The sequence below is a fragment of the Silene latifolia genome, chromosome 11, assembly GCF_048544455.1.
Source record: "Silene latifolia isolate original U9 population chromosome 11, ASM4854445v1, whole genome shotgun sequence".
Classification (NCBI taxonomy): domain Eukaryota; kingdom Viridiplantae; phylum Streptophyta; class Magnoliopsida; order Caryophyllales; family Caryophyllaceae; genus Silene; species Silene latifolia.
This window is the reverse complement of record NC_133536.1, coordinates 77732156-77743289: the sequence shown is the minus strand read 5'-3', so window position 1 is coordinate 77743289 and position 11134 is coordinate 77732156. Positions and strand designations below refer to the sequence as shown.

General features: G+C 37.9%; 1 long non-coding RNA gene across 1 annotated transcript; it reads left to right on the top strand.

Annotated features, from left to right (window-relative positions):
* The first annotated feature begins 4045 nt into the window (after positions 1 to 4045).
* Positions 4046 to 6268, top strand: LOC141614930 (uncharacterized). The gene is made up of 3 exons (XR_012529477.1): positions 4046 to 4193; positions 4306 to 4378; positions 6056 to 6268. It is a non-coding gene; the product is annotated as an uncharacterized LOC141614930 (long non-coding RNA).
* Positions 6269 to 11134: the final 4866 nt, after the last annotated feature.

Sequence of the window (11134 nt, the reverse complement as noted above, 5' to 3'; positions counted from 1 at the left end):
TTTTCCGCTTAGATTTAATAGTTCTTTTGATGCCTCATCGAGGGGTGTCACGATTGGTATCGAGCATATGTTGCTCCCGACGCACACACGTGTACCCCGAATTTAACCTTGAACTTGACCTTGAATAATGAATGAGAGATGGGTAGAATTAAGGACCTAAGTTGGTAGTCTCTTTGTGCATGCTACTTGTTAGGTGCTAACATGGTTGACTCTTTTGGTGTCTTGAGAAGATGGTACGACCAACCAAGGTGGAGAATACTATCATGGAAGCCCTTACTCTAATTCTTCGGAATCAACGGAATGCCAATGCTCAAGTGAATCATCGCCCTATCCGTCGGGGCAAGAGACCCTTTGTGCCCTCACCTTCATCACCTTCTAGCAAGAAGAGGTTGGTGCCGAGAGTCCAAGGACAAAGAGTACAAGACCATGGAGGACAAGAGCCAATAGTGCAAGAGCCAAAAGGACAAGTCCCTACATCTACTAATAGGCTTAGGGAGAACCGCAAGTGCTTCAAGTGTGGGCAAGCTTATCACCCCGGGATTGGATGCTATGATATGCCCTTGAAGTGTTACCATTGCAAGAAGCCCGGACATCTCTTCAAGAATTGCCCCGAGAAGAAGATTACTCCTCCTCTCCCTCATGCTCCGGAAGCCGAGCCAAGAAGAGTCATTCTTGTCGAGAATCAAGTCGGAACCGCCGTTCCTCCCGACACCGTTATGGGTGTGTTTTCTATCCTTGATCCACCTTTCCTTACTTTTATCCCGCGATGCTCATCCTCCCTTTCTAAACTCCCTTTTACTTTACCTTGGAAGCTAGTTTGGTACCCACCCGACCTATCCTTCGTTTTTGTTTCTTCTTCCATCACATCTTGCTTGTGGATTTCTTTCTCTTGAAGGGTGTCTTTACCGTCTTGAAGATACCTCCCTCTCTTCGAATGCCTTGTCATATTCCCTTGTCTTTGTGCTTCTATGCCTTTCGCAACTCTCATTCCATATCTTAGGAGTTGTCTTTGTACCTTTTCTCCTTATAATGCCCCTCGTGTATACCTTCATCTTTGCCTTATGGAATGTTAACTTCGGTCGGATAAGTTGGCTTTTGTGGAGTTTGTTTGTGTTTTGACCCTTAACCCCAGTTTTGAGAGGTCGTGATGTTAGAAAGACTTAGGTAATGTGATGATAAATACTTAGTGATTCTTATACCTAGTTCCTTGTCCAAGTGAGTATAATTGATTGGTGGATTCTTTGTGTTAGGAATGAGTTGCCTATGTGATTAAAGTTATAGAACTTGGCTTTGTTGTTTATGGTTGGGATTTGAAAGCTTAGTAGGTTGAGCGTCGTCACCTTAGGAGTAAACATGAGATAAATTTATGATAGGATCTTGGAAGAAAACCCATTTTTAGATGTTAATGATCCCGTATAGATTGGGGATGTGATTTGATATTAGTTGTCCCTTGAGAATTTTGTGGAGGAGTCTTTGTTAATTCGTTCTTTGGCTTTTAAAAACATCGAGGTTGTGTCGAGAACTTGAGATAAAGAGATGTTGTTATACTTGAGTGGTAGACTTACTTTAGGGAGATCCTAATATGTGATAGGATAGGTGAACAATGAATCTAACCAATTTATCAACCCTTAAGCGAGCGTTTATTTTTACCTTGATCAGTCATAGAGGTGTAATCCTTTAAGAGAGACTTGCATATAAGGAATGAGATGAATTGCCTTGACCCTCATTTTGGAATTTGGTCGTTTTGTTATGATGGTACAATATCCTAATAGGCGTGACCTTGTTAGAGAGAACCTTAAGTCTTAGAAAGTGTATGGTTTTAGCCCTAAAATCTCCCTCGTACCTTTAATCATCTTCCTTCCCTTCGTTCATACCTTGATTAGATTTATTTCTTAAGTATAAAAGTTTACTTGTCGTTTCCTTGCCTTGAATACCTCTCTAATTCTAATGTCTCTTACTGGTGTTAACTAGTTACCTTTACTATTGACTCCTTTAATCTCACACCTCGTCATGTTCTTGTATCCCATTGAAATTTCCTATCATTTCTTGACCTAGTTATTGCTCTTGTTTCTTTAGTGGAGTGATGGCATTGTTGGCTATGTTGTAGAGTGAGTGAGATGCTCTTTGAGGATCCTTTGTGAACCTTGATTTCGTCAAAATTGGATTAGTGGAACTTGAGTTGAGTTGGGTAGGAAAAATTGTATGACAAACCTATTTACTTTTGGTTGGTGGTCTTTTTTATTTGGGAAATGTGATCATCTATGCTTGTGAATTCGGGTGTGAATAAGATTTTGGTTTGGAGTGTTAGAAAGTATAAAGACCTTGAGATGTTGACCTTTGATTGAGGATTTTACCATAGTGAGAACTCCTAGTAGTCGATAGTTGGTTATGTGTGTAACTCTGTTAGTAGTTTTGATCTTTTGTGGAAATCGTTTATAGATGACTTATATTTGAGGGTTATGGAATTACAATTGTGGTGGAGTGACTTGACCCACGGGGTAGCATAGGAGTAAAGTGTGAGTATTTTGAGGAAATTATTGGGAGTTATATGGTTATGAGTTTTGTGGTTAGGAAGTTTTCGGAATCGTTCAGGATGATATTGTTGTTTGAGACTTGAGTGCCTGGCGTTTCCTTGCTGTTTAAATTCCTTCCTTCCTTAAGCATAAGCATGTCCGTTCATACCTCTCTTCCTCGATTCATCGTGCTCCTCCTTTAAATTTGATACTCGTAACTTGTGAAATTCAATCTTTGATATCCTTGTAGATTCGATTTCAACTCTTCTCCTAGGAAGTTCATCATAGCTCTTTTGTTGGTTAAGTCTGAACCCTCTTAGCGTACCTTGTTTTCATGATATCTAAGTTCTCTTCATTTCGTACTATTTCTAAACATTTCAAGCTACCACTTTTGATCCATTGTTAAAAGTTTATGTTACTCTTATAAAACCCTACCTATTTTAAAGGTTTGAAAATGGGAATTTGATTTAGTTCTCCTTTTGTTCTATGAGTACAACTCCTTTTATTGATTTTAATTGCTAAACCCGAGTTACTTTTAATTTTGCTCAATTTCTAACTAACTTTGACCTACTTATAATTCCTTTGTCACAGTTTAATATTATATTTTCGGAAATTTGACTCCATTTGAGTTTAAAAGTGAAACCTCTATCTCTAATTTGGCTTTGGCAAAAGAAAATTTGAGTGAATTACCTTTTTCTTTCGATTTTGACGTTGATCGGATGTTAGAACTCGTTATTTGAAACGTTTAATAACTTGTTCTACGCTTGTCGGCGAGTGATTTCTGTTTTAAATTTGTCTTTGACTTGGAAAGTTAGCGTTCTTGTGTGCACGACAAGAGCAATTTCGTTCCATGGATGAGACTTATACTTTTGAAAACTCTTCATTTATGTTTTTGAAAGTATTTTGATTTTCGATTTATACAAACGATTTGCTTTTGACCATATCTTCTATTTGGAATGTGATGTTCTTGAATGCGCAACGAGAGCATTTTCGTTCCTTTGATGAGAATCTGGTTCTGTCGGAAAATTTTATTTGAGACTTCTGAAAGGATTTTGATTCTTACGATAAGTAACCTTTTGAATGTTTTGGTTACCGATTTCAAAATTCCGGTTTTATTTTATATGACATTTCATTTCCATTTTCAAGTTTCGAGGACGAAACTTTTTAAAAGATGGGGTGATTGTAACACCCGCGAATTTTCTATTTTGGCAATTATAATTTAATTAACCGTTCCATTGTCTTATTTACATTTTTAAATTATTTAATTTCATTATTAAATATGATTTCTATAGATATTATATTTTTAAAGCTTAAGTTATACAAAATAAATATTTTGGTCGGATAATAATGATAATAATAATATTATTTCCCGTCTTGAGTTATAGTGGGCTTGAGACGAAAATCCTAGTGGAAACCGACTCAATTTGAGTTGTTGGGCTTTTAAAAACCTATGGGCCTTTTCTCCTTCTCTTTTCTTTTCATAAAACCCTCAACTAAACCCTCACAACTCCATCTCCCTCACTCCTAAATTCTGAAATTCCCAACAAACACACAACTACAACACCATTGTTACACAACTTCCACCTCCTTCACTAATTTGGCCATAAAACCTTCATTTCTCATCGGTTTTCAACGATTTTCGCGTCTACCTCTTCCTCTCATCGCCCTCCTTCTTTCTAGGTAAGAAAAGATCCGACTTTCCTCTATTAATGGGGCTGTCGAGCCAATTTCTCATGGTACCCCTTTTTCTAGTTTCGATTTTTAGTCTTATTTTGTGTTTTCTTATGTTTAGGAGAAAGGTTAGTTGACCCGGAAGTGGATTCTTGAAAGGTAGACGAGTCTTTTGTGGATTTAAGTGCAAAAAGGTAACGGTGATGGGTTACTCGACTTTATGTTAAAATTGTGTGATTTGTGTAGTATTAGACTCATATGATTGTTAAATTTGGTGTCTTTCATGACTTGTGGTGAATTGATGTTGATTAGAATACTTGTATGACATTTCTCACATGTTTGATGGCAAGTTCCAATCTTTATTGTCTTTGATCCGTATTGGTTGAATTTCTATCTCAATTATGTTGTTTTTCATGGTTAGAATCATGTTAGGACAGGTAAATAATTGTTGTGGAACGATTTGTGGTTGTTTGCAAATGATTTGAGAGACGATTTTGGCGATTCACGCGTACAGTGGGTCTCAGCCGGTTGACCGGCCGCCGGCCCCCTGACCGGCTGGGAACCCCCTGTATGTTGTTTCACTTTTCAAAATATGTCGTGGGTCTCAGCCGGTTGACCGGCCGCCGGCCCCCTGACCGGCTGGGAACCCCCTGTAACTTTTGGCCTTTTTACAATTTTTCAAAAAATGAACCATGGGTCTCAGCCGGTTGACCGGCCGCCGGCCCACTGACCGGCTGGGAACCCCCTGTAAGTTTTAATGTTTGCCTGGAGTCCCAGCCGGTGGACCGGCCGCCGGCCCCCTGACCGGCTGAGACCCCTCTGAGTGCTTTTCTTCGCCTATAACCTATATTAACTAATGATTTACACATGCATCTTTCCATGATTGATAAGTGGTCAATTTATAACATGTTTACGGGATGATCATGCAACTATTGTTACTCGTATTTGTGACCGGAGTGTGACGGTTTACATTGTGTGACTACTCGACATTCCTTATTTATTTGCCCTCGGACATTGGGTCACGATTAGGTGCCATTGTTTCCGAGTTGGGCTATCTTCCTTCCGCCTCTTCGGACCTTGGGGTACGGTTAGGTACCATTGTTCCGATTTGGGGTTACTCGACCTTGGGGCACGGCTAGGTGTCATGGATCGAGTCTTGGATACGATTTGGGATTGTATGTCGAATCGGGTGTCGTCCATCCCGAGAGTCTGGCCAGATTTAAACTAGGATCGTATTATGATCGTCGTCCTACCAGGAGGTTGGAGTCTACGGGTTTGTCTTGTTTGAGTCAAAGTCTTTGTAAATGTCTTGCTTGTTACGGTCATTGGTGTGTTCTTATATACGAGAGTGCACGTCTTCTATGATTGTTTGTGAGAGTCTTGGTCCTATCGGATACTAGTGGTGAGATGCAAGCCCCTAGTTGCGATATGATCGCCGGGATTGATGTTCCCATCCGTTCTTATGGTGAGATGCAAGCCATAAGTATAAATGTGACGTTAGTAGCCACGTCCCGTGCTATGGTTGTTAAGAGGTTTTCAAGTAATGGCTATGGTTTCTATCCATGTATTTTCTATTCAATTGATCCGTCGTTTACCTCCTTCACATGATTCGATGCCTAATCTCACATACATGTTTTGCTACCTTGAAAGCATGTTTAATATGATGTACCATGCCTATCTCTTTAAGAATGCAATATGCCTATCTCATTATGATTATCGTTTGTATTCCCTTGTTCATTATTAGTCAAGTATGATGTATGATCAATATGTTTAATTAAGTTCTTGCTTATATGCATTTCGACATATTGTGGCTGGGAGAACCCTGAGTTACTCCCCACTGACTGTGGCGTTCATGTTTACATGAATGACAGGTTTGTGATGCAGATTATGGGGAAGACGTGTGAGCTAGCGAGAACGTTGAACCTTGGACCTTAGTTATAGTTTGCTTAGACTCACCTATCGTTAGACTTGTGTTTATTCGTGGGATATCTTTTCCCCAACGCACTTCGTTTTTAATTGTAAAACTTATTCATTTTACTTTTCATTTTCGTTTGATCACTTATGGTGGATTTCACACTTTAAACTTTAAAGGTTTTAAATCCCTTATTTTCCGCTTAGATTTAATAGTTCTTTTGATGCCTCATCGAGGGGTGTCACACCTCTTCTCCAGCCCTCTTTTCACGCTTTTCAGAATATTTTCGTGATTTGTTTCCAAATCCGTGTCGTTCCTAAACTCCTCCATATGTTTAGTATAAATAGAGACCTTCGGTCTCCATATTTGGCACGCGAGTGTTCCGCCCCTTCTTTGTCTCTCTTTGCATTATAGACTACGCTATTGCTTTAGACGCCTACGTGCTTGATCAATCGACCTTGTAAGCTCAGATCATTCTGAGTGCCAGTCACGTTGCATAGACCGACCAATTTGACTAACTCCACTTTTAATCAACCTAATCAATTTACTAAATCCTCTAACGAAGGCACTTTCCACGCATATTCGAGTCGAGCAATCACTAAACGTTAACTTTAGCCAATCTCGTTTCGTCAAACATGTAAGTCTGAGGGTGTAAAATCCCATTTTATTAATTGTACTTTTATTTTGTATCATTAATGTAAATCTATATCAAAGGCACGTTCAAAAACCGATTTAAAATCCATCTTTTAAAACAGTATTTATAAAACAGCAGAGGTCAGACATCTAGAAGAAACGCAGCAGCAGTTGCGCCTCTTCGAAGGGGCGCAGCATCTGTTGCGCCTCTTCGAAGGGGCGCAGCATCTGCTGCGCCTCTTCCAGAGGCTGTTTGCTGCTCCTGCTTTTCTTCTTCTTCCTCGACTTTCTGCAATTTTCCCTTTTCTTATTGCTTTCGTTTTTCTTTCGTTCCTTTTGTAATTTTTCGTATATAAATTGTTTTTAACAATTATTTTTAAATTACAATGTTTAATTTCTCCTTAATCCCGAGTAATTCAATACTTGCGGGTTTTCGCTGTTTTAATTCAAATCGATTCTTCTGGGTTTCGACTTGTTCGTGTCGAGGTTCTGAAAATCTAAATTTGATACATAAGTTTTATTTGTCCAGTTTCGTTAATCTAACCTCAAGTTTCGTTACTTTTTGTATTTCCGACACGATTTCATCGTAATTATGTAAATCGTTGTAAATTCTCTTTTTTATTCGTTTTATGACTTGCCCAAATACATGTAATCGATTAAAGCACTTCAATTCGAGTCTAATATTGATAATATATCCTAAATATACCAACGAACGATAACTAACCCGCGATTCTGACTTCACAGCCAGAATCCAACTCAAGAACAGACGCAGGAAGTGTTGCGCCTCTTCCAGAGGACGCCGCAGATGCTGCGCCTGTTCTGGGTTGGCTTCTGTCCCTGAACTCTTTCTCGCTTTGATGTAGCTCCTAATTACGGTTTAAATCAATTATTATCCGTATTATCACCTCTAATCTGACGTATTTTCATATTTTTTAATTCTAATTTTATTTTTCTTTTATATTCTTCTTTAAAATCCCGTTTTTGAGCGTGCTTTTGACGTAGATCAAACAAACTTTATAATTCTTGTAATATTAATTATTTTAATCATTTATCATAAATATTATTATGTATGATCTATTTGCTTGGCATTCACATGTAATTCATCTAACATCTACTTCGACCAAATTATTTGTTAAAACACGTGTTAACCGACATAGTCTAATTTCACATGCTAGGATTCATCTATGTTTGTTGCATTGCATGCATTACATCGACAACATATCAAATATGAATGATTTCCCTAATCATTAGTAGAGACCGCTATCGAGGTGGGTGGGATTAGGTGTTTGAATTAAAGAGCTTCCTAATACGTACCCTCACCCCTTACTCCAGTTATCTCTGGACATCCGTGTCCATTAACATCTTCGAGAGTTATTCTAGACATAGAACGCTAAGGGTAATGAGTTTTTAGTATTCATGTCACTACTTTGTATCTTGACATGGCACGAGGTATTCGAACGGTTTCCAATTTTTCCACAATAAGTTGGTGGCGACTCCACAAATGCAGGCTTATTCAACATTTCACCGGTTTCAATGCCTCACCAATCGGTAATGGCCCATGACGTGCTTTGGCAAACCAAGGTTCCGTGGAAGAAGTGCCGCCACCTCAAAACCAACGCGCGCGTGCGCGCGGCGCGGGTGGCCCATGTCCACACACTCCAATTCCTTGCTTAGGGGAACTGGAACCACTAAGAGCCTCCATGTATGTGGGAAGCCCAGGTCTAACCCTGCTACCATTTGCTGGACCATGTCTATTGACTTTAATTGGGGATAAAGACCCACTGCTGCTTGGTCCAAGCTTAGTTTCAGGTGTCTTGACTACTTCAGCTATAGTCTGATCTGATATAATTGCCTTTGCAGGTTGCTGAACATGCTGCTGAACAGCCTGAGCAGGCTTGTGGATTTGAAATACCTTCTGCACTAGTCTCCATACTTTTTTGCTTGGCTTAGTATGTTTCACTGTCTGCCCCTTCCTGCAGGTCTTCTTGTCATGTCCCACTTGCTTACATGTGAACCACAAAGTAGGTTTCCATTCATAGCCTATTTCTATTTCAATTAATTGGTGCTTCTCATCTAAGAATTTGATAGAGTTAGGAAATTTTTTTCCAATTTTCAATTCCACCAACACCCTAGCAATCCCTAGTCTAGTTTTCTGTTACGTGGCAGTGTCACACTTGACATAACTACCCACCAGATTCGCCAATTTGACTAGACTCTTACCCCAAAATTTAAGAGGGAGTTTGTGAAGCCTTACCTATGCAGGAACTGTTTTGACCTCTTCTTTAATTAACTCAATATCACGAACCCAAGGTTTAACAATCATGGGTTTATTGTCAAATAAGAAGTGTCCACTACTAAGGACTGCCTGCTTCATTTCATCGATTTGAAATCTTACTATGAAAATTCCATTGGGAAGAAAAGATATCTTATCAATAACATGTTTGTTCCATATACATTTCAGGAACCCCTCCATGATTTGCCATGGAGGATTTGCCCCAACTATGAATCCATAGACTGCTTGCTTCCAATATTCAACCTCATCGTGTACATCCTCTTCAGACAACTGTAGTAGGTCCTCTGGCTCCTCTTCAATCACCTTCATCACTTTCTTACCATGGCGCTGAAACCATTTTCCTTCCTGCTCTGCATTCTTATCAGATGCAGAATTCTCTACCACATTCTCCACCATTCCATCCTCTATAGTCAAAGTTGGGATTCCATTGATTTCACTAATAGGTTTTTGTTTTTGTCCTACATCATTCTCCACATCAGGGCCAGCCAAGACAGCATGTTTAACTGCCCTAATAGAAGTAGATGTAGCAGAAAGTTTGTTTGTACTATAATGTTTATTGTTAGCAGATTTAGTTGATCCCCTTGTCATGTTGACACTGAAATCAAGAACAATTTTCAATTCGAGATGACGGTTGTCTCCCTTTCTCTCTCTAGGTTAAACATCTCTACATGTTGGCTTCACAATGGCAGCTTTTGATAAAATTAATCTAAACTGTGGAAACTTTGAAATAAAATATGATTATATTTATTTTAAAACATAGTTTTACTACATGCTTATCTATCTATGAATATAATAAAAAGACAATCCAAAGCATCATATTTCACCATTCAACTATTTAAGAGTAATTTATCAAGCCACATCACTATTTCTTATTTTGAAAAGAAATAAATTTGTAAACAATGAATGCAAATAAATAGCATAATAAATATTAAACTTTGACCTATTTAATTTTAAAATAAATTAAACAACACAAAAATTAAGATACATACTAAATTTAAAATTTCAACATTTATCGTTAAAATAAGATAAAGAAAAAAATCAAATCATTCTAATTTTACGGTATAAGAAACTAATGAATTTTTTTAAATGTTAAATGCAAATTAATAATAGCAAATTTAATAATTAATTTTGGCGTTTTAGTAGTTGATATAAATAAAAAAAATCAAAATCAATATCCAAACTCAACATTAAATTACAACATTAAATGTTAGAATAAGTCAAACGAAAATAAAAATACATCACCCTAATTTTAAATTGTTTATATATTCCAACTCCCACTTTTTGTTATAAACTTCCCAATTTAATTAAATTAGATACGTTTCATATTATATGTCAAAGAGTTTTTTATGGAGTATGTACCCACCTTTGACCGCATGCAATTGTAAGAATATAATATAATGTAATAAAATAATAAAATAAAGTTTTCTAAATTCAAATTATCTTACAATATAAAAAATTTGTAACACCCCCATTTATTTAGGACCCTTTAACAAGACATCCCAAGTAAATGAAAACGTTACCATCTCGGTTTCCCGAGGTAGTGAATAACAAAGTACAACAAACCAAAGTACTTTAGATAAAACTTAGCGATTACATGTTTATTACAAGTTAACCAAACTGAAACTCAATATAATATTAATTACAACTCGCAGCGGAAATTAAATAAAGTGATTAATAAACTATATGATCTAGACTTCTAGGTAGACTGGCCGAGTTCTCACGCATCCCCATAAGCTCCAAAGTCAGCTAATTCAAGTACATGTCAAGTCTGCTCCCCAGTTACGGTTCTTCACAGGTGTTCACGAATACACTGTCAACCACGAGGTTGAGTAGGATAAAATACATCGTAATAACAAAGCAACAATATAATCTCGCAACTGTACAAATGTCTTATCTGATCTCAACATCAACTGTCCACGTTATCCACCAGAGACTAAGCCTGGGGCCTTCCAATCATTCATACACGTTATCCACCAGAGACTAAGCCTGGGGCAGTCCAATATCCATTCACATTATCCACCAGAGACATGGTCTGCAGAACCAGCTTGGGGCCTTCCAATATCCTCTTAATCCAAATCTCAACATACAATATATATTATAAGTATACTCAAC